Below are 25,484 nucleotides of genomic sequence, written 5' to 3'. Positions count from 1 at the left end.
ACATAGAGATTTCCGAGGGATTATTGAGAACTTTCTTCGCGTATAGCTGTTGCAAATAGATCCATTAGATTTGCCCGTTGCAATTTTAAAATCCCTTGGAAAACCCTTAAAAATGCCTTGAAAATCTGTCGGAATTTTTGCCTTTATAAAATCAAATAACATTCATTTGTTTGGAAAACGTAAATAGATACAATACCAACAAAATTGCCTTATTCAGATCCTTATGGTCATTTTTGTTCATGGATGGATAAACCTAGATACAATGAAGAGAAGGGCAAACTTAAAGAAGAGTTCAAAGAAGGCCTTAGGCAATTCATGTTATTTGCATCAAACCAAAGCATAGCGATAAAAACAGGTACTATGTCCTGTCCTTGTCCAAATTGTCTGAATTATAGAATTCTTGAGGTTTCAATAGAAAGGAAGCACTTGTTTAAGAATTGATTTATGTCGGGTTATAAGATATGGTTTTCGCATGGAGAAAGTGAATCAATGGTAGATTATGGTAGTACTAGTCAAAATTATATTCCGGATAGCGTAGAGGAACAATCAAGGGAAGTAGATTTAGGTACATTTCAGATGGTGAATGATGCATTTAGATCAAATGCCCCCTCATTAAGTCAGGATGGAGATAGAGTAGAGCAACAAAATATAGAAGCACGAAGATTCTTTGATATGTTAGATGTGACAAATATGTCATTATACGAAGGTTGTAAGAATGGTCATTCACCGTTATCAGCTGCAACTAGGTTGATGGATATAAAGACGGATTGGAATTTACGAAAGGGTTGTGTGGATGCAATTACTGATTTTGTGAAAGAAATTTGGCTGGAGAATAAGCTTTCGCCAGCTTCGTTCTACGAGGTGCAGAAACTTGTAGCTGGACTTGGGTTGCCATATCAAGTGATAGATGTATGTAGTGATAATTGTATGATTTATTGAAGAGAAGATGAAGGTCGCACTTCATGTCGGTTTTATCGTAAACCTTGGTATCAGGACACAAGTGGAAGAGTTCCTATACCATATAAAAGAATGTGGTATTTACCGTTGGCTGAGAGGTTAAAAAGATTATATCAATCAGAGCATACAGCAAGATCAATAAGATGGCAGTCAGAACATACATCAGACAGCGTAATTGCGCACCCATTGGATGCAGAAACGTGGAAACGTTTTCAATCAGTCTATCCTGACTTTGCGTATGAGCCAAGGAACGTTTATCTTGGTTTGTCTATAGATGGTTTTAATCCTTTTGGGAAACATGCGAGGCAATATTCATTGTGGCCAGCTATCGCGACATCTTATAATTTGCCGCCATCTCTGTGTATGAAACGAGAGTTCCTTTTCCTCTCCATTCTTGTTCTGTGTTCTGATCATCCGAAGAAATAACTTGATGGTTTTTGCAGCCATTGATTTATGAGTTACAAATGTTATGGGAACATGGACTGGAAGCGTTCGATGTTTCAGTGAACCAAAATTTCAACATGCGGGCGATGCTTATGTGGACTATAAGTGATTTTCCAGCCTATGGTATGTTATCTGGATGGACCACGCATGGACGGTTATCTTGTCCGTATTGTCAAGATAACACCGATGCGTTTCAGTTGAAACACGGACGTAAAACGTGTTTATTTGATTGTCACAGACGATGGCTCCCTGAAGATCATCCTTATCGTAGGAGCACCACATTCTTTAGAAAGAACAGGCAAGTCTTTGATAGTCCACCTCGTGAGTATTCTGGTAAGGACAGTTTTATTTAGTTAAGAGATTTTGGTGCCGAGCAGACATTGGTTTGCGGTGGTAAGGGGCATGATATCGTTGATGGATATGGTGATCATCACAACTGGCACAAGTTTAGTATCTTCTATTTATTGCCATATTGGAAGGACCGTTTCCTGAAGCAGAATCTTGATGTCATGCACACGGAGAAAAACTTTTTCGATAATCTCATGAACATCTTACTAAATGTTCAAGGAAAGACAAAAGACAATTTGAAGTCTAGATTGGACTTGCCTGATATATATTTTCGAAGAAAGCTTCATGTCTTACCAAATGGAAAAGCACCAACCGCTTAATTCCGATTAGATGCAGCTTCCAAGGAAGTATTTTTAGAGTGGATTATGATGCATGTCAAATTTCCCGATGGGTATGCTTCTAATCTTCGTAACTGCGTGAACTTGGGAGAGGGGGAGTTTCAAGGAATGAAAAGCCACGATTTTCATGTCATTATGCAGCGCCTCCTTCCATTTGCTTTTCAACATCTTCTACCACATGATGTACACAAAGCAATTGCAGGTATTTTATTACATATATTATTTAGATTTTATATTTAATTATATATATATATATATATATATATGTGTGTGTGCTGATTAATATCTTTATATTTTATGTTATAACATACAGCTATCAGTGTATTCTTTCGAGATTTATGCTCAAGAACACTTACGGTCGAAGGGATACATAGTTTAGAGAAAAATATACAAATTGTGATGAGCTAATAGATTATGAGAGGTAAAAAAATCTTATTTTATATACTAACTAATTTTAACTTATATTAGAAATATATTATTGATTTATCCTCATTTTAATTAATTAATAGGATTTACTTGGGCCAAGTACACTTTCAATATCCGGACATGAGCGAAGATGATGTTCAAAAACTCAAGCAGACTGAGTTTTGTAATTGGCTAAAATTCTACGTAAGTTTTTCTTTATTTTAAAATTTCTATAATAAAATAAATTGATTTTGTAAATGTTTTCAAATATTTAAAATTGAAATGTTACTTTGTACAGGTGTATTGTTTTCTCATGTAATTGGTACGATCCAATTCTTGGAAGGGGTGTGAAACATGACGAATTTGGTGTCACTACAATACATATGAGAAAACGACTCCAAGAATATGACGCATTCATCCTCGCATCTCAAGCCGACCAAGTATGCTACATTGGATACCCACGGGCTACCACAATCAATGATTCGTGGATCACTGTGATGTCAGTAAATCCAAGAGGCACGATTGTTGGCATTTCCGATAATAGTGAACATGAACCTACGCAGCAAAACACATTGGGTGTCATAGGAGCGGTTGACCACTCCTAGAAGTTGATCTTGTCATTGGTTTCACCATTGATGGAGATGATGAGGTCTTCAATGCATCTGAGGAAGAATGGGAGAATTTGAGGAAACTTCCGATTCGAAAATATTCATCGGATGAAGAAGACAAAGAATATATAACTTTTTCTTTTATTAGATTTTTATTAATTAGTTTACGTATTAAAACATGGAAATAAATTATCTCTCATGAAGTTTTCAAAACCTATTAGCATAAATAAATATTGCAACTACTATATAATTTTTGTATATTTTTTTGTACGATGTATAAATCCAAAAAACGTATTAGACACAATCTCGATCTTTCTGACGGATTTTCTACGGGTAAAACAAATCCCCGGATATCCGTCAGTATTTTACAAGTGCTGCCCGAGGGTTCACGAATATGGTCAGATATTTAATAAAACTAAAAGTCCTCAGAAAAATCCTCGGAAATTTCCGACGGATTTCCGAGGAAATTGGTCAATCCTCGAAAATCCCTCAGAAAATTCGGAAGATTTTCTAAGGGAAGTTAGATTTTTTATATAATTTTGGGAGTTTTTATGCATCTTATGTAATATTTAATACTATAAGAAGCCAGACCTGTCAATATAATTACATAACAAAGTATTACAAGGCAAAAAAAAAATACAAAACTTGAAACTTCTCATATTTGATACTTAAGTGTTACTGAGATGATATTGATAATATAGTTGATACTTAGTTAAAAATTTATATTTCTAGAAATTATGCAATTTTGATCTAAATTAATATAAATGAAATTGTTTTAACACAAATATGTCTTTGTATACGCATTAAAAACTCTTTTGAGGAATCAAATTAATAAAATTAGTTTATAAAAAAAAGTCGTCGGAAAGTCGTCGGAAATTTTATACACCCTGGGAAATCCGTTGGAAATTTCCGGTTTTTTTTAATTATTAAAGCTTGACCAGCCAATGAAAATACATGCAGTGATATTCCAACGGATTTTCGAGGGATTGTGATTTTCCGACGGATTTCAGTGCCAAAATATTTATTACCCGCCTTTTTTTCATTCTCGCGGCTAACCCTAAATGTTTCCAAGGGATTGGCGACGAATAGTTCCCTCGGAAACTTTTATATATATTTAAGAACACACGACTTTTTTCCTCAGCCGCTTCATTTATCTCACACCTCTTCGTCCCTGTTTGACATCTCTGGTCGCCGGTGAGTCACTGCTTCGCCATCCTGCCGGCGATAACATCTTCAATCATCATCTTCTTCCTCCCATCCTTTCACAAGCTCAAAATCATGTAAGTTTACAAATATTCAATGCTTTTGATTTGTGATACTAGTTTTTAATTGTTAATATCTTGTTAGAATTAGATTTTGGAATCCATATAATTAGATCTTGATTGGATTTGGGTAGATATGGAATTGGATTAAGGTTTTGAAATGGAATTAGTATTATGATTTTGATTAGAATTAGATCTATGATTTTGATTGGAATTAGTTCTATTATTTTGATTTTGATTGGAATTAGTGAATTATATAAGTTAGATTTAGATTTATTTATATTTTGTAATAAATTTGATATTAAATTTAAACATTTTGATTGGATTTTGGTTTTAAACTTGTTAGCATTAGGTTGGTTTTTTAACAATTATAGAAAATAAAAATTTAGATTTTAGTTAAACATTTTTTTTAATAAATGTGATACAACAATTATTTTCTTTAATCATACATTGTTAAATATTTATTACCAAATAATATAAAAACGATTTAAAACTATTTAAAACATTTAAAAATATTTGTATCGAATCTCCCAGTAGTAGTTATAATATAGAAGTACCTTATAAACTATATAAAACTTTATAATTTTTATATTTAAAAAGGGGTATTTTTGAAAATGGATAGATAAAGGGGTTATTTTTAAAAAGGGCTACACCAAAAGGGGTATTTCTCAAAAATTTTCATAATATATTTATAAATTTATCAAATTTTCCTACTGGTATTTGTTGATTAATTATTGACTAAATTTATTTTTTAGGTCTTATGAGGAGTTTCAAGGGATGTCATCTAACGGTTCCCAAACCCGACGATCACAAAGTGATTCACCATCACAGACTCCTTCCAATGTCCCCGAGACAAATCACCGATTATGACGATTGATGATTTTATTAGTCAACCGGGGCGTCAACATATCCGGAGGCTCCACCCGGAAGAAGAAAACGGAGTTACATGGTAATTAATTTCATTTTATCTACTTACATAAAATGGGAAAGATCAGGTATTAAACGTCCAAATAAAAATTATATCATGTATTTTTAAGCTTTTTGCCTACATAAAATTGATGAAATTTGATTCTTAACTAATTATTATTTTACAAAATCCATTCTTAATATCTTCAAGACGCAATTGTATCAACTTTGGCCAACTTACGGGGATGTCAATGAAGAAACCAAAAAGATGTGGTACAAGACTTTTGTGTACGTTAAACTATTAATTATTATTTTGGTCATTAATTATTATTTTATCATAAATTTATTTTAATTATATTTTTTTTCCACTTGTAGCAAGATTTTAATTGGGAAAGCGGTCATTCTATAAAAGTGAGAAGAGCTTTTGACATTCAAGCCAACAAATCCTACCAAAATCACATGTATGCGTGGAAGCAAAAGTGGAAGGAAAGCAAAAAAATGCCAAAGTGTCTAAACCCCGAAGTTTGACAAGGATTTATCCGCTATTTGAGTATGCATGAGACGATGTCTATTTTGTCACACGCATCAAAGAATCGTAAGAGCGAACGTGGTGGAAAGAGTATAGCAACACACAATGGAGGTTTCATATCCTTAAAAAAGAATGAGAGAAAATGGCAAGTTTTCAATTAATTACTTTTACTTTAAAAATTTTATACGTTACATTTGATATGTTGTTTATTTTTCTTTAAATTTAGATGATCGCAAACAGAGGTGTTGCGCCGGATTTGGTAGATGTTATGGAAACAACCCACACAAGCAAGAAAACCGGATAAATTCAAGATCCGGTTGTCGGAGAACGCAAAAAAGGATTAAGCTCCTGGAAGATGGAACGGCTAACGCAACTTTCTCAAGATGGCTCATCATCTTCAATCGATCTACCTCGTGAAGAAATCAAAAGTTTGTGTATTAAGTTTTTTGTTTAGGAAATTCCTTTAACAAAAGTCGCAGACCCGGATTAGGAAGTCTTGTGTCACAAGACGGGAGTATCTCTTCGGCATTTCCCCGAGACAATGAACTTATTCAACAAGTTCAAGATCTTAACCGAATCGTGAAATAAAAATATAAGGCGGTCGAACAGTTGAAGTAACAAAATCTCAAGATTACGGAACAATTCACCGAGACTCAAACGATACTCTCCCAACTTCAAAGTTTCATTTCTTCTAAATTTTCGGGACAATTCCCGCCTCCCTAAAAATATTTAGTTTTTTGTTTTTCAAAACTGTTTTAATTTTGTGACTATTGTTGTTTATTTAGATAATTTGTATTTGGATATTTTAATTTTTGAATTTTGGATTTTTATTGCACGTTTAAAATTTATATTTTTCGTAATTACAATCAAAATTAGAATTTTGCTAAAACTCCGTCGTCGTCGGAATGCCTTGTGCTTGGTAAGTCCTTGGAAATAAAATTTTGGAAATTCCTCGGAAACGTCTCTTGGAAACCTCTTGGTAATAAGGCTCTGGGAAATCCCTCATACATTGTACCTCTTGGAAATCCCTTGGAAATTTAACGCCCTTGGAAATCCCATGGAAATTTAACGTCCATGGAAATCCCTCAGATATTTCCGGCGATTTTTCGAGGAAAATTTATTTCCGACGAGCGATTTCCGAGGACAATTTAGTTTCGACAACCCGTCAGAAAGAGCTGTTTCCAAGGGCTTACCGATGATTCTATCCCTCACAAATAGACTGATTTCTTGTAGCGTTGCTAGATTTTTGGTTAATGCAATTGTTTTGCTGGATTGTTGTTATACTGTGTTTCGCTAGTTATATTGTTTATGGTTGGTTTAATTTGAAATTGCTAGTGAACCGGTTTAAACTGAAATTGGATAAATTAAATTGGTTTAGCAGGTTTAGTTGGTCTAAATTAAATGGGTTTTTGGTTGGGTCTTTTCAGGGAAGCAACATATATTATATGAAAATATTTCTTCATGATGTTGTTTACAAAGTGGACGATATTTTATTGGGTGATTGTTCAAGTACTAAGATGATTATTCAACAAAGCTTTTGATACATGCAATTCGTAGGATGTTTTACTTCTGCTAAGTCAAACCCGAAAGTTGTGGTAGTCATCTGCGTTAGTAACACATGCCCCTCGCGAGTTTATGCAACCAACCTTGAGGAGAGTGAGCGATTCAATCTACGTAGTGCCCTCCTACATCACACGTGCAGTATAGACGCAAGGGAAGAGTTCCACAAAATGGCATCAACAATAGTCATAGGAAACTTATGCATACAAAGTCTGCAAGAGTTGGCAGAGGATCAATGCCTAGTAAGGTACGAAAACATGGAGTGATTGAGAGATAGCGATGGACAATGCAATATGATCAGAATGATAAGGATCTATGCTTTTATCCAACATTACTTCAAGCTTTTTTTTGGAAACCAATCTAAACTCATTGGTTTCTTTGGAGAGAGATACCAATTAATCTGGCATTGAAAGATTTAAGTATCTGAATTTTGCTCTCTGTGCATCAATCGAAGGCTTTACGCTCATGCGGAAAGTGATAATCATAGATGGGATACATCTGCAGGGCCGGTATGGAGGATGCCTGATAGCAGCTAGCGCCCAAGATGCTAATTTCCAGGAGTTCCCTGTAGCATTTGGTATTGTTAATAGCAAGAACAATGAGTCATTGGTTCATAGAGAAACTATCGGACGCAATTCCGGATGCCCAGATTTGTTCATCGTGTCAGACCGCCATTCCTTAGTAGATGCAAGGACCCGAAAGGTATGATTCCATAATTTACTTGTTAATTGATAATAGATTCTAGTTAGCATGTACCAATGTATTTAGTAGATCATGATAGTTTAGTATTTATCAGGATAACAATATATATTTATTATGATAATCTGCTACTTATCTAATGTAGGTCTACCAAATGGCGTCTTATGTGAGCGCTTGCGTAGTGCATTTGAAAAGAAACATATTGAAAATATTCAAATATGAACTGAGCTGTTTGGTTTCAAGGGCCACAATAAGGTTGAGTGTTTCAACATGCTCTTTGCAGAGATACGAGCCATAAGCGGGCCATGTGCGTACTATTTGATTTGGATTTTGTTTGAGCACTGGACCAGGTTACACTTTGTAGGTGACATGTATAGCATTATGACAAGTAACATCGCTGAGAGAATGAACAATTTACTGACGATGGCTCGAGACTACCCAGTCATCTCCATCCCAGAAACTCGTGAATTACTGACGATGGCTCGAGTTAATGAAATGGTACTCGTGAATTATGAGAAAGGTTCAATTTTTTTCGTGGTTAAAATTGGTGACGGTCAATATGAGGTTCGGTATGATGAAGATTCAAATTTTGTGGTGCATCTTTGAGAACGTAGATGCACATGTCAAGAGTTCGAGTTGCTAGCAATTTGCGCACATGTGATCGTAAAAGCAATAAAAGAAGGAGTCCGAGTTGACACTTTATTCGAGGTTTCTCACACAGTTCCACATCTAAGGTTTTCTTATGAGGAGATGATAATGCATTTAGTGACTAAAATTAGCGACTAAATATTTAGTCACTACACTTAACGACCGTTTTACAAAGAAAACATGCATTTACTGACTAAACATTAGCGTTTAAATATCTATTCGCTATACTGAGCGACCATTTTACGATTGTTTACGACTATCCCGATAGTCGTCTATGGGTTGTTAAATAGCGACTAATAACAACAGACGGAAAGGTAGTCGCCAATAGCGATTATTCTGCGTCTAAACTACGACCCGCCGTATTAGTCGGTAGATAGGCGGGCTTTTTTGGGACTACGGTTGCGATTATTTTACCTAGTCGCTAAATTAGCGACTTTATACCAACTAATACGGCGGGTCGTCAGACAGTCGGTAAATAGTTGTTAATGTGTCTTTGTTTGTTTGTTATAAACATGTTTTTTGTTTGGTGTAGGTGGACCAAACTTAGGCAACCATTGTTTTAATCGCTTAGGTAGTCGCATAGTCTCTTACTAGGCACCCGTATTGTCTATATAAGCAAAATCCACTCATTTCTTCTCTACAATCATCCACACAACAATCAAAGAAAAAAAAGAGAGTAGAAAAAAAACAGGTGGAAAAAAAAGTTCATTTTATATTCTTGTAATGACTGGTAATTACAATTATAGCGGTAATTATCGGGAGTGAAGTTCAAAGTGTTGGGAAATTTCTCAGCATAATTCGAAGTGGGGTAGAGCAATTATTGATGTTTTTTATTAGTCAACCTCAAATACAAAGTAATGGTGATATGTTTTACTATCTTTGTAGATTGTGCAAGAATGATAAATATATCTTGGGTAGAAGAGTGACAATTCATTAGGCACATTATTATGTTTGGTATAAGCATCGAGAATAAATATATATAGATATAAGAACAAGCGATAATCATAGGATGTGTATAAGGGAGAGTCATGAAGAAGTGGGTAATGTAGTAGAAGATCCATAGGTGGATATGGTGAATGATGCATTTCATTATAACGTGGGTTTTGATGATAATTATTATCATGATGGTAGTTATTAGAATCTGGAAGAACTAGTACGTAACCATTCAAAGAAATTATACGACTTGTTAGAAGGTGCAATAAATCCATTATATGACTGTTGTCTTGAAGGTTACCCACAGTTATCATTTCCTGCCCGAGTTATGCAAAATAAGGATGAGCATAATATGCGTGAAAAGTTAGTGGATTCGGTTTGCCAAATTTTGACGAAATATTTACCAAAAGGAAACTAGCCAACCGGTTCATATTATGAGACAGAAAAATTGATGCGCAATTTAGTCTTCCATATCATACAAGTGAGGTGTGTATTAACAATTGCATGATGTTTTGGAAAGACGGAAAAAGGAAGATAAATGTATGTTTGGTGGTGCACAAAGATAAGGACGATTGACGGAGAACAAAAGTACTATATCGTCGTATGTGGTAACTACCTATTGCTGACATGTTGTAAATAATGTATCAAAACCACAAGACTGTAGTGACAATGAGAAGTCATGCGGAGCACCAATAAAAGGAGGGAGAGATGAACCATCCTGGAGTCGATTGTATGATTTATCTTTGAATCAAACTTTCAATTCAAATGTTGCGTTGATGTGAACGATAACCAACTTTCCGCCATATTCCATGTTATTGAGATGGGCCACACATGATATATTGTCTTGTCTAATTTTCGTAGATAGTATAAAGCCTTTTCATCAACCTAATGGAAGGAAGACATGCTGGTTTGATTGTCACCGAAGATTTCTTCCTCATGGTTATGCATTAAGAAGGAAGAAAAAAGACTTCCTTGAAGTAAGATACGCTACTAAAGAGTAGGTTATTTTCAATTTTTTTCTCGACTAAACCTACGTATTGGTAGTAAGGGTCAAGCTCCATTCCTAGTTTATACAACTTATTGGAATGTTTGAAATATGCGGTTACGCTTCCAGATGGTATCGTGCCTTCTACAAGAACGAAGGAAACTGTTATGAGGACGTAAAAAACAACTCATTTGAATCATATAACAGCACCTCTGTTAAAGCAAGAGAGAAACCGATGATGCCACTTATGGTCATTCAGAGAGAGTAGACATACAAAAAGGACATGTTCTAGTTGTAAGTGGAATATATGCGGAATCCCTTGTCAACATGCATATGAAGTTATATTGAAGAAAAAATTGAACTTTGATGATTATGTTTTTATTAGTTTAACAGTCGATTGTCTAACTATAGAAAGTAGATATATGTTCACATCATAGTAATAAGAAGGAGAATTTAGTTTCTTTATTGAATGTTAACCATAACTTAAACATATCTCAAAGTAAATTTAAACATTTCTCTTCGATAATAATCCTTCTCGGATTGGTAAAGAAACTGCACTTAACCCATATGTCAACTCAAAACCACTCAAAACCTTAATTCTCCTTCTATGAATCCATATGTCAACTCATATGGTTCCATGGACATTTTAAACAGTCAACCAAATCTGATTCCTTTTGACACTGATTCACTTAATATTCATGAATCAATCCGTGTCTTTAACACTCAATTATTAGAATCTCCAACTCTACCTGACAACACAAGAAAGAGGATTAAGAGGACACCAAAAAAACGATCTGGTCTTAATCTCTGCTTGGCTTAACACAAGCAAAGATCCCATTTTGGGGAATGAGCACAAAGGATAGGCCTTATGGATGACAATAACAGCCTATTTTGGTGCAACCCCTACTGTTGCTTGTCTGAAGAAGAGGGAGCCAAGTCATTGTAAGTAAATGTTGAGAAAAATAAATGATCTTGTGTGTAAATTTTTTGGGTGCCATGAGGCTGCGACAAACCAGAAATCTAGTGAGCACAACAAGAACGATGTGATGAAACTTGCCCATCAAATCTTCTTCAATGATTAGAAGAAGAAGTTTATTTTGGAGCATGCGTGGAGAGAGCTTAGGCATGAGCAGAAATGGTGTGCAACAACAAAGGCAACGAGCCAGACTAGAACGGCTAAAAGAAGGAAAGGCGATGATGGGAATCAAGTCTCTTCCAGCTAAACCCCATTAGTCCTTGAAAAGGATGAAGCTGAACCTAGGCCTCCTGGAATCAAACCTGCAAAGGGGAAAGGTAAGAAGACATAAACTGTTGAAGGAGAAGGGCAATCTCTGCTGGATTTCAAGAACATGTGGGAGATAAAGCAAGAAGACTTTGTTTTGCAAGACAAGTTGAACAAGCAGAAACTGCTTGAAGGTCTTGTACTCAAAATAAAGCCTCTAAGTGAAATGGAATAAGCTTTAAAAGACGCTCTAATCAGTGACATGTTGAAATCGATTATAAAGTAGGAAAAGTTCACTATCTTATTACATTAGAAACATGTTTAATTATCTTCTTAGAATTGAAGTCTTAAACTAATGAAACCAAACTAACAAAAGCATAACTTGAAGTCTTAAACTAATGAAAGTGGTTATGAAAATAATTCAGTTGATAAATGGAAGAAACTAAGAAAGAAGAATCATCCCAAGAGGGCAACATTTAACCAAGATTATCCATACATCATGACATGTTACATAAAACCAAACCTTTTAAAAACTAAAAACAATTTTAAACAATTTTAAAAAACAATGACAGAGATGAAGTTGCGTCAGCTACTTAAACTCATCAATGAACTTTTTTACATGTAAGGAAACCTAATATTACATACATGTGTTCGAGTACTTAAAAGTACCCACGGGTATGCGGGTTCGGTTCAGGTAATACCCGATACCTATTGGGTATTGAGAATAAAAACCGATCGGGTATTTCTTAAGAACCGAAGTAAAACAGGTTCGGGTATTATAGGTCGGGTTCGGTTCGGGTATTCGGGTTCGGGTATTTTGCCCAGGCCTAATCTTCTAGATTACAAACATGGTTTTGTTTTATATGTGTTTTGTGTGTTTTTTGTTTGTGTTTCGGCTATATTTAAGTTTAAGTTTAAGTTTCTATTGTATTGTCTTATAACTATGTTTAAGTTCGGCTATGTATAAGTTGAAGTTTGTATTGTATTGTCTAACTATGTTTAAGTTTGACTTTGTATTATGTTTATGTGTAAGTTCACGGCTGAAATAAGTTCAAGCTGACATGAGTGTACGGACAAGAATTGAACGGCCGAAATAAGTTCAAAGACAAGAGTTGAAGCCTTCACGGACCAAACAAGGACATGAGTCAGATGAGCCACAAGTAGTTCACGGACCATTGTGTATTTGTCGTTTTTATTCATTCACCACACATGTATTTTTTGTATTATGAACGTCACAAGTAATCGAACCAACCAAAGCCACAAGAAATTTTTTTATAAATAATATATAACACCATGTACGAGACATTTTCACTTATTCGAATTTCTCTTTGCTATTTCAATTATTCCAAGTTCTCTTTGCTATCTTCTTTTTTTTTATTTACATTGGTTCCATCTAGATTTTTCTCAGTTATTCCAAGTTATTTTTGTTTAAACATTACAAATATTTTCTTTTTGTTGTTTTAACTTAAATATTGGCAATTTATTAATTTCTTATTTCTTCCAAAATTTGTTTCCAAACACTAGAAAATGTCTTCTTCTTCACGTAATAATCTCAAAGATATGATGAACAATGCATTTAATCAAGCATTTAATCAAGCATTTAATCAAGCTTTCGACGATCATATCAAAAATAATGGGTACTTCGAGAAACAAACAAGCCCAAGAAAAACCAAGTCTATATTGAAAGAGATCGATCGTGAAAAAGGACACATCCAATTATTTCAAAGAAAATGCAACGTACCCACCTAATATTTTCCGATGTCGGTCTAGGATAAACAAGCACTTGTTCATTCGTCTTGTTGATCGACTCTCTAATGAAATAATATTCTTCCAACAAAGACGAGATGTTACCGGAAGGTTTGGTATCTCTGCACTACAATAGACAGCAGCCGCCATTCGTATGGTAGCATATGGTACTGCAGCTGATGTAGTTGACGAATACATGCGAATTGGTTAAACCACTGCGCTTTCATGTTTGATACATTTTGGTGAAGGAATCATACAATTGTTTGGAGATGAGTATCTAATAATACCGACACCCCAAGATCTTCAACGACTACTCGATATTGGTGAGATACGCGGATTACTCGGAATGATAGGAAGTATAGCTTGTATGCATTGGGAGTGGAAGAATTGGCCAACCACTTGGAAAGGAAACTATACACGTGGTTCTGGAAAACCAACAATAGTTTTGGATGTTGTAGATTCAATTCTAAAGATTAAATGAAAGTGCAAAGCTATTAACAAATTTTGGCATTTTCAAATTTTCAAATTTTTTTTTCTCAAAACATAGCTATTAACAAATGCAAGACTCAAGAGAAAGAAAAACAAAACGCGCTGAAGTAAGATTTGTAGGTACTTTCATAGCAAATGTGAAGAGTATTTCAGACAATTTTTCTTCTAATAAAGCATAGGAAACGTTTTCTTTCTAATTTCCTTCCATAGGCTTTCCCTCTATTTTCCTACGAAAACTCTATTCATTCCAATTTCCAACGATATTTTTCACTCCAGTTTCCTACAAATTTTCAAAAGATGACCATTCAACATTCCTTCAAATGTATTTGGTAGGAAATACTAAATATTCAATAAATTACATAATTCAGTTTTAAATCGATTGTAAATTATTAAATTGACAAAAAAATAATATTTAAAACAAAGAAAATAACAGAAAATTATATATATGTAATACAAACAAAGTGTTAATAAGCTTAAACATCAATGTAATACAAACAAACAACCTAAAAATCATAAAAAAAAAAGTTCAAGTTTTTAAAAGAACCAAAAATCATTACTCTTGGGTCTCATCGTCGTCATCTTCAGGGACTGTCAGAGTCAAACTCGGATCCTCCGGATAAATAGGTGGTCGCAAATCAGGAAACCATCCGAGGAGAAGCTTGTTGCATTCCATGAGATACTTGATCTGAGCGTCTTTCTCTACTTCACGTGCCTTCGACGTTTGAATCTCTTCTAGTAACTTAGGAATTTGGCGCGGAGTTCCTGAGGAAGACGAGCATCCTTCATCCAAACAGTACCAAGGCCATAGCGTCTTCCTCTAACCTTTGGAACAACCTGTGAAATAAAATCGAAAGTCATCATCGTTATTAAATGTTTGTAAAAGCAAAGCTTAAACAAGGAAGAGAATTCCTACGTACTATATGCATGATAGAGTTAATCTCCTCAGGTGTAAGACGGTTAGACTGAACCGAGTCATCTCCTTCGGTTTGCCGTTGCGATTGGAAGAGGTCTAATACACTTGTAGCATTCTCGATATATTGTTTTGTTTTCAAGTCACTTATTGTGTGTGTCTTCTTCTCTAAATGGGTTTGTTCCATGAAGTGAATGACATTAGGCTTCTCTCCTAACTCACTTGTTTAACACATGACATACAAAACAATAGGCGATTGATTAGTCAATCTTGTTCACTGAAAATATTAAACTACAAAAATATTAGTTGACAAGTGTTAACTAGTTAAAGAAATCTTCATAACAACTAGTATGCATAAAAACAAAACGTTAACCAAATTCATGAGTTAGAAACCAATTGTTAAAAACCAGAAGAATTACTTGTATGCATACATTACCAAGTAAAGAGTACACATTTTTGGAAGGCAAGTGTTCACTTGTTAAAAAATTGTTAACTAGATTCATAAGTTAGAAACAAAATGTTAAAAACCAATTGAGTGTAGAGTTGGTCATGTGTACGTTACTAATTACTTAGCTCGATATTATCATGCATATTTTACAAACACAAACGTTAAGTAGGATGTTTTAAAACCAAATGTTAACCAGATTCATGAGTAACATGTATGCGAAATACTGGGATGAAAACCAGATTCAAGAGTTGCAAGTAAAAACCATATTCAAGATTTATAAGTAAAAACCAGAAAAACCAGATTCAAGATTTATAAGTAAAAACCAGAAAAACCAGATTCAAGAGTTGTAAGGTTATTAACCAGAAAATCAGAAGTGACTAACCAATTCATCCCAACGTCGTTCATATGTTTTGGCACCTTTGTTGTGTTTAGCAACACCTAATACACCCCTTTGAATGCCTTGATTCTTAGAGTTTTTGGCAGCTTCCTTTACATTTTTCGCATATGTCCACATCTTGATGTAACCATCAAAAAAACGTTTCCTCACCTTCATCCATTCCGGTAAATCATCAGCACCTTTCTTCTTCCAAGTTTTCTTCCACTTACGCAATTTTGATTTAAAAGAAGCGCTTTTTTGCTTCATGTACTCTGTTCGGAAATTCTCATTTATGCTTATGTCACAGTTGAACTCTTGATGTACAAGAAACAATGAGTTAGTATATACATAATTGTCTTTATAAATGACTTCAAAACTTGTAGGAATTGAAAAAGCTTCTAACCGCAAAAGCTCTAAACCATCGGTTTTTTATTTCTGGTGGTAAGGAACGATAAGTGGGATATGGTTTAGGGAGATCAGATTTAAGCATCTTTAGAATCTGCTTTGTAATCTTTCCTGTTGAATCACGTCTAAACCTGCAATGTGAACAACAAATTACAATACACTTTTATTAACAATCAATAAAATATTTTAATCGTAAGATTCTAGACAGGATTTACCAAATATCATTTTTTTAGGGTTTGGACATAGGACTGGGAGGTGAGACCATCCAGGTGCTTGCAAAAGGTCAGACACATCCACTAAAATAGGAAATATAGATTCTTCGCTTGTTTGCTTCGATTAATTAGATTCAAGTCCTTCACTTCTATCTGATGTAGGGTGAAAGCGTGTGTGCCGCTGAATCATTGATAAGTCATCCAAAGAGTAGCTAGGACTAGTAAAATAATATCCACGTTGCTGCTCTGCTATGTGTTGTAGAAAGTCTTGGCGCGCACGCGGCTGGAAATCATTGTTACAAATCAGTTAAGGAAGGAGTTAAACATAATGTAATGGAAACTTATAAATCTTATCTACTTACACCTACTTATTGTGACAATAGTGATATTAAGAGGGAGTATACATTTCTGAAATAATAAAACCTATACAATACCATAAAATAACATAACAACATTGCTCGATTACACATTGACATAACACAGGTTGTCGCTTCCTAATTTGGTCTAGACATAACACATTTGACACAGGTGAGACGGAGAGAAGACACATTTAGATGACAGAATATACACAGTATTGAACACACATGGACATGCAGAATACACAATCGAACAATAACCAGAAAATCACAAAAAAATTCAGAATTTAACCTAAGTAAAATCAAAAACCTATTATCGGTTCTACCAAAACAGAGAATTGATAGTAACTTACTAATAATTGGAGAGGTGGTACAGGAGTATAAGAGAACTCTTCTCACCTCCTTTGACTCGATTGGTTCCGGTTTTACATGTCTATAGATGCATTGAGTTGGACGATTTTGTGAAGTAGAGTGTAGAGATTTTGGACCAGATTTCAGTTACATACAAAGAAGAAGCAGAGAAAATTTAGATTTTATCGATAAGCGATGCTAATAGAAAGAAGAAGAGGAAAGTTAGAGGGTGAGAAAAGGTGAGAAGAGGAGGAAACCTGCGATGTAGTCGTTTGTTGTGAAGTTAGGAGAACAAGTCGAGACCTTGGGCAAGAGAAGGTGTCGATCCATAGAAGAGAAGCAGAGAGATGTAGCCGAGCGAAGCAAATTAATTTTTATCGTTGATGCCCATTCCCCCCGCAGTCTGTTGTCTATACACCGAAATCCTTAATTTACGTTAAAACATCATAACCATCTACCTCATGCGGTGGCGTGTCATTCACAACTCTATTTATTGTAAATATTTTTTTGTTGTGGAGATATGGATGCGATGATGGGAGGAAGCGCCTATGACTTTTAAACCAGCTTATTTTCTGACCATATTTTAATTGGAATGCATCAGTGCTATCCTGACAATACGGATATGATAATCTCCCATGTGTTGCCATCCTGATAACATTCCGTAAGTAGGAAAATCGCTAATGCTCCACATCAGCATCGCTCGCATCGTAAAATTTTGTTGCCAGGAGACATCATAAGCTTGAACCCCGTGCTCCCACAAGACTTGTAACTCATGAATTAAAGGTTGTAAGAAGACGTATTGGGATCTCTTTGGGTGTTCTGGATGAGTAACAAGTACAAAGAGAAATAGAAACTCTCGTTTCATGCACAAAGATGGAGGCAGATTGTAAGGTGTGAGAATAACTGGCCACACAGAATATTGTCGTCCAAGCTTTCCAAAAGTTTGAAACCATCTGTACATAGTCCCATGTACATGTTCTCGATTTCTTCTGCAAAACTTGGATACATTGTTTGAAAATGTTTCCATGCCTTAGCGTTTGAGGGATGCGCAATCTGACCTTCAGGGTTTGTAAACTCGTGGTGCCATCTCATAGCTCCAGCCGTGCGAGGTTGTTGATATAACCGCTTCAACCGATCTGCTATTGGTAAACACCATATATGCTTAAATGGCACTCGAGACCTTCCACCAGTATTTTGAAACCAAGGCTTCCAACAAAACCGACAAGCTAAGTAATTTGAGTAATTTGCGTTTGATTGCCAGTAAATCATATAATTGTCGATACAAACATCGATCATTTGATTTGACAAACCAAGACAATAAAAAAGCTTTTCAATTTCAGTATAAGAAGCTGGTGAGATGTTTTCTTCAGACAATATTTCTTTTACAAAATCTGTCCAAGCATCTACACAATCTTTAGGTAAATTGTAATCCGCCTTTATATTCATCATTCTAGTTGCAGCAAATAAAGGAGAAAGACCTTCCTTGCAACCTTCATATAACTTACTCTTCGAAGAATCTAGCATATCATAAAACTTTCTAGCTTCTACATTTGGTTTGAGCGGTGCTTAGTCAAAGAAAATATAAGAAGCTTCATGTCATCTACTATGCTAGTAGAACTTTAGATGATGCTCAAGTCAAGTATGCCATAACTCAAAAAGAGCTTCTCGCTATAAAGTCTTTGCTTTTGAGAAGTTCAGATCCTACTTGGTTGGTTCTAAGGTTGTTGTTCACCTGAATCATGCGACATAAGACACCGTTTGGCCAAGAAAAATGCTAAGCTAAGATTGTTGAGAAGGATTTTATCGTTCCAAGAGTTTGATTTTGAGATCAAGGATAAGAAAGGGATAGAGAATGGAGTAGCGGATCATCTATCCCATAGAGTTTTTGATGACGTTCCAATCAATGATTCTCTCCTCGAAGAAAAACTAATGGAAATCTTGTTGATGGATGAGAGCTACGAGACAAGAAACGGTTAGAGAAAGTAATGGAATTTGAAGAAAGGAGTCACTGGTATTCGGATTTCGTTAACTATCTAAGTTGTGGAGTAGAGCCTCCTAATTTGGTTGAATATGAAAAGAAGAAGTTCTACAAAGATGTGGGTCGGTTCAATTGGGATGAGCCTTACCTCTACATACTATGCAAAGATAAAATCTATAGGAGGTGTGTAGCACAAGAGGAAGTAGAAAGGATCTTACAACATTGTTATGGGCCATATGGAGGTCATTTAGCTATGTTCAAGACAGTCTCCAAGGTATTACAAGCGGGTTTATGGTGGCCTACTAGCCTGGGCAAAAAGCCCATACCCAAAGCCCAAACCCGAACCCGGCCCGTTAGGCCCGTACCGAACCCGAACCCGATTAAAGAAGATACCGGATCGGGTTTTTGTTTTGAAAATTCCGGGTTCGGGTTCGGGTTCGGGTTCAGGTTCGGGTAAACCCAAACATACCCAAAAACCCAATTGTCACGATTGTAAACCAGATTTCATTCCCTTGTTGATCGATTTCATTGCCCAGAAACTGATATACTCGAATCGATTTTCAATATTTTCATTTCCAAAAAAATCATCATTCTGCAGTTAGCAAAATCATAGGAGACGATTTAGCTTCCATACCCAATTTCAATTTTTCCCTTCAAAACTCTCAACAACAAACAAACTGGATTCACAACATCCTCGAGAAGCTCCTCCTCTCTCTGAGTTTTCAACAAATTATTCTCAAGTGAGTTTTCTTGTTTTTCTACGTCTCTCTCTCTCTCTATCATACGTCTCTCTCTCTCTCTCTAACGCTATGTTTATTGTTTAAGAAGCTAAAAGGAATATTCGACAGCTTACTTTACTTACTTTTTTTTGGGTTAATAACGATGGTTTCTCTGGGGATTAATCACTGTCTTTGAATTCAGTGTAAATTCTTTTGTTTTTTGATGATCTCTAGGGATTGATGACGAAGCTCATCGAGTTTGAAGCGTGTGTTCTGTGTTTTTTATTTTTGTTCTTAGTATTGATTATTGAAGCGTGTGTTCTTAGTTAGCTCTTTTTCTCTATACTTTTGTTTTTTTTGTTTTGTTTTTGTTTTTGTTCTTAGTACTAAAGCGTGTGTTCTACGTTTTTTAGTTTTGTTGTTTCTGTGTTTTATAGCTTTTGGTCAATAGTTTTAGTGATTGGAACTCTGAATTCAGTGTAAATATTGAAGCGTGTGTTCTTATATAATGGAATCATGTGTTCTTAGTATTGAAAGGTGTGTTCTGAGTTAGCTCTTTATCTCTGTACTTTTGTTTTTTGTTTTTGTTCTTTGTACTAAACCGTGTGTTCTACGTTTTTGTTTTTGTTGTTTCTGTGTTTTATAGCTTTTGGTCACTAGTTTTAGTGATTGGAACTTTGAATTCAGTGTAAATATTGAAGTGTGTGTTCTTATATAATGGAATCGTGTGTTCTTATATAATGGAATCGTGTGTTCTTAGTATTGAAGCGTGTGTTCTTAGTTGGATCTATAAAGTTTATGTTGAAGCTTTGCGATCCACAAAGCTACGAAGAAGCGTGTGTTCTTATATAATAATTTGAATGTTAAATCATAAAAGTCAAGACTGCATGCTTTTACAATGGGTCCTTTCTCTGTTTCAGATGGATTCATCATCATTTCCAAATGGTGAGGGACTTGACAACGAAGGAACTGATTCTGGCAAACGAAAAGCACCAGATGACCCAAATGGAGCTACTTCTCAACCAAAAACACAAAAGGAGCAAAGGCGAGAGGGCTGAAGTATGGGAGCATTTCACAAAACATAAAGACAATCGTGATATGAATACAATTTACGATTGGGTAGGGCTACAACCTCTGAAAACAGTCAGTTTTCTCAGACATCTCAGTGCAATCAAGAGCAGTCAACTGAAAGATGGGATGACGACCTCGACTTGGTTTCTAATCGTAAAAGAAGAAAGGTGGAATCTAGATTTATAGAGATGCAAAATGAGAAAGGAGTTAAAGTATCAAAGGATGAGCTGGATGTGTATCTAAAGGAAAGTTGTGAGACTCCAGATGTGATGCATGGAATGTAGTATGATGTACTGTCTTGGTGGAAGGTCAATGCCCACAAATATTCAGTTTTAGCAGAGATAGCTCGTGATGTACTTGCAGTCCAAGTGTCATCGGTTGCATCGGAGAGTGCATTCAGAACGAGTGGAAGAATCATATCGCCAGCAAGGAGTTCTCTAACTCATTATATGGTGGAGGTTTTGATGTGTTTAGAGCAGTGGATGAAACAAGATATTTCATTGTCATCAAAAGTGCTTACAATTTCACAAATACTTGCTGACATAGAATATGAGAAGAAGCTTGAGTAAGGTACCATTACTAACCATTATCTATGCCATTTGAGTTGTGTTTTGTTTGTTTTTCGTTAGTCTTTTCTCGGACTTCCCTCACATCGAGACAATGTGAATTAAGTTTGGGGAAGAGACTAACCATTGAATGTTTTGTATTGTTTTGTCTTTCTTTCTCTTGATTCTTGCATTTGTTAATAGCTATGTTTTGAGAAAAACAAAAAAAAAATGAAAATTTTGAAAAATTCAAAAAAAAATCATGTAGCTTTGCACTTTCATTTTTATCTCTAGAATTAAGTCTAGCAGTATATAGCTTGCATTTGCATATGCCTTGGGGATGATGGTTAAAATTCCTTGTCGAAATTAAATCTTAGGATTGGAATTAAAGCCCTTAGTTGCTTAATCATCTTGAAAAAAATGAAAATTCATCTTAGACCTTTGTATCTTTCAAAAGCAATTTCTTCCTGCGTCAAGCTTACATGAATTTTGAAACATCTCTATGAATTTGGACTTAATTTGAATATTATTCTTCTCGCTTATGGAACTTGAATTCTTTCTCATGGTCATTTTTATAATTCTGGTTACCCTATCTTCTACCAATCTTTGAAATAACTTGAAGAAATAATTTTCCGTCTTGAACGCTACCCTTTTTCTTTCAAGCCCTTGATTTATTTGTGAGTGAGGCATTTTCTTGATAATGTTATAGATCATGAAATGTTGAGAGTATCGAGAACGACAAGGTTTTGACTCTTGTTTTAGCTAGGATTTGGAACGTTTGAACCTAGCTATTAGGTTAGGATTTAAAGGGTTAAGTGGTTGATTGAGTATATTGGCTTGGGATTGAGGGAAGGAAAAAAAGAAAGGTTGAAAAGAAAGGCTTGATCATTAGTTTTAAAAGGAGTCTCAGAGAATTAAAGTCATAAGAAAGGAAGCTCTAGCCTCTTAGAAGGAAAGAAATATTTGTGTATGGTAGTCTCCACAAGAAAATGAAACGTTTTGCAAAGAATTGTGCATTGGATACAAAAGAAAGGCAAAGAAAATGGGATTAGAAAAGAGCTTAGTGTTTTAAAAAAGGCTAGAAAATAATAAGATCTTGGCCATGAAGGTTGGGGTTTGAAAAGAAAAGAGACCAAAAGTGCCCAATGGGTGTGAGTAAAAGGAAGAAAAGAAAGATGGTGCTAAAAGGGTAGAGATTAGGAAGTTATATCTAAGATGGGTAGAATAACAGTAGTTAAAACCTGTTACGCTAAATTGTTCTTGGTCGTACGTACATTTCATAATTGTCTAGCATTCCTTTGTTTAAGAGTTAGTCAGCCAAAGAAATAAATTTTGACAAAACACCCTTAAAAAGCCTTACCCAAACCGATTGAGATCAATTCATTTTCTACTGACGAGACCGCGCCCAACACCTTAATGAATGTGAAAGAGATTTTTCAACTTGATTGTGAGTCTTTGCTAATACATTGAGATTGAGCTAGAATTATGCCTTAACTTGAGTATGAGAAAATATTTCAAAGTACGATAATTGATTCATGCACCTTTGAACTATCTTTGAGGACTTTAGTTTGAATCATTTGCTTAATATTTTGTGAATATGAATCCCCTTTGATGAGGCTGGGCTGGGTTCAAGAAATTTTTTCTTTCTTCCGCCTATTGGATTTGTTTTCTCACTGTTGTACCCTTGGATTCTATGGTCCATGTGGAAGGTTCGCAATGCTCTTATCCTTGAGGATCGAAGCTGGACTGAGGAAGAATTTTTGTGTAAACAGTGGTAAAAGCTCGAGCTTGCCAGCAGGCTAAGTTAATCAAACACAAAAAAGAAAACAAGGCGTTTCGAAATCGGGAATGGGAGACGTTCATCCTAAAGCGTTCATCTGCTTTTCTGCTGCGGCTTGGAAGGAAGCAACTAAGTGGTGTGGAATGGGCTGGATCATTGAGTCACCGAGCAATGGCTTGACCCAACAAGGTTTCTCTGCTCTTGTAGCAGAGACATTAGCTTTGAAGGCGGCTATTTTGGCGGCTTTAGCTTTGGGTGTAACAAGACTGGCCTACAACTCGGATTGCCAAAACCTCATCCATCTTCTCACTTCCGCTGGCCACACAAACGAGCTTGATGGCTTGTTGGAGGATATCAAAATCTTTAGCGCTAAGTTTAGTTTGATTTCTTTTCATTTTATTCTTCGTGTTGAGATTCCAGAAGCTCATGCCTTGGCAAAAGTTGGACTTCTTTCGTGTATTTCACCCTCTGCTTTAGGAGGTTGAGACTTTGGTTCAGATTTTATATTATTGGTTTACAAAAAAAAAAAAAGAATCCCCACTTTCAAACCTTTTTCTCAAACCATCACTTGTAAGTTTGCTTGTGGACAAACAACTGATAAATTTGGGTGTTTTTAATTGTTTTAAGGTGGTTAATCTTGCATTCTCTTGTCATCTTAGGTTGTTTTAAGTTGCATTTGCATCTAAATAGGTACTTGGTTATTTTCATTTTGTTTCGGTTTAATACCTATAGATACTCTAACCCTAAATTTTTTCTGGTTTAATACCATGTTTTCCTATAAATACTCTAACCCTAATTGGGATTTGTTAAGCTTTGTTTTAGGAACAAAAACTCCTCTTAATGTTTTCTATCTAAATTTTGTATTGAATCTTGGTTTTTAAATTAAAGTTATCAAATTTGATTTTCTTTTTGATTTTCCTGAATCTACAATCTCTAATCATGATTTCACAAACATCAAACACATTACTTTGTGCTTTCATGACCATGAGTGAGTTGTCATCTAGAATCTTTGGGTTGGGTAGATAAGGAAGATTTTGGAGTTGGTTTCTGGAGTTTAATGTTAGATTATCTTAGATCCTAGCTTAGAGGTTTCCTTTGGATAAATGCTTGTTTGAAGTTGTTAGCTCCATAATCAACTTCCATTTGTTGGATGGGGCCTTTTGGAACATGATGTTGGTCATTTCCATTAGGACCATCACCATTGCGTGGCGGGTTGTTTGCCATTCCTAATCTTTCAAGGTGAGCAAACCGTTCGTGTTCTCTTCTTGTCCGAGCAATCTCTCTCTCTAACCGGCTGATGTCTTCAACCCAATTAACCAAATTCTCTTGATCTTGGCTTCTCAAGTTCATACACCTTACAAAAGAAAGATCAAAACACCAAGACAAGAAATTTTAGTAACAACGTAAAGAAACGCTTAGTCTTAAGCAATGATTAAATCGTAATGGTTAATGCAATTGCAAATCGGCAGCAGTGCCAAATTGATGTAGTATTTTTCTAAACTGATTTATTCGGTTCTCAATTTGCAAGCTCAACACAAAAGTAATACACAAAGATGCTTCAAACAAGCATTTATCCAAAGTCCATAAACACTTAATTAGACTAATCCTTTTCCTCGACAATAATCACTTCATTAATCAAATAATCATTAACTTATTCCAAAGGCAATTAAAAACAAGTATATCTAGCCACCAAACATCCTAATAAAATTTTTCCAATGGCAAGGAATGCAAAGCTCTTACAGCTTTTGGTTCGGGAATTTCATTGAACACCTTTCGGGTATGAAATTCTTAAGACTAGAATCAACATGATCAAGATTGATCAAGCATTATTAGCAACCTCTAAGCTAGGATCTACGATAATCTAATCTTAAAGTCCATAACCCAACTCCAAAATCCTTTTAATCTACCTAACCCAGAGATTCTAGATGACTACTCACTCATCGTCATGAAAGCACAAAGTAATGTGCTTGATCTTTGTGAAATCATGATTAGAGATTGTAGATTCCGGAAAATCAAAGACAAAATCAAATTTTATAACATTAAGAACCAAGATCCAATGCAAAAACTCAAAATGGAAACCATAAAGAAGAATTTTTGTTTCTAAAACAAAACTTAACCAAATCCCAATTAGGGTTGGAGTATTTATAGGAAAACATTATATTAAACCAAAACAAACCGGAGATAACCGGGACAAACCGGATTTTTGCAAACTTATAACGTTGAACCGACCGACCAATGGGTTGATTCTCACCGA

General features: G+C 35.3%; 1 long non-coding RNA gene across 1 annotated transcript; it reads left to right on the top strand.

Annotated features, from left to right (window-relative positions):
* The first annotated feature begins 19,690 nt into the window (after positions 1-19,690).
* On the top strand, positions 19,691-23,865 carry LOC111831844. The gene is made up of 3 exons (XR_002834933.1): positions 19,691-19,855; positions 20,755-21,475; positions 23,160-23,865. It is a non-coding gene; the product is annotated as an uncharacterized LOC111831844 (long non-coding RNA).
* The last annotated feature ends 1,619 nt before the right edge of the window (positions 23,866-25,484 follow it).

The sequence above is a fragment of the Capsella rubella genome, unplaced genomic scaffold (genome assembly GCF_000375325.1).
Source record: "Capsella rubella cultivar Monte Gargano unplaced genomic scaffold, Caprub1_0 scaffold_8, whole genome shotgun sequence".
Classification (NCBI taxonomy): Eukaryota; Viridiplantae; Streptophyta; class Magnoliopsida; order Brassicales; family Brassicaceae; genus Capsella; species Capsella rubella.
Note: the sequence above shows the minus strand (reverse complement) of the source record. Positions and strands in the feature narration are given on the sequence as shown.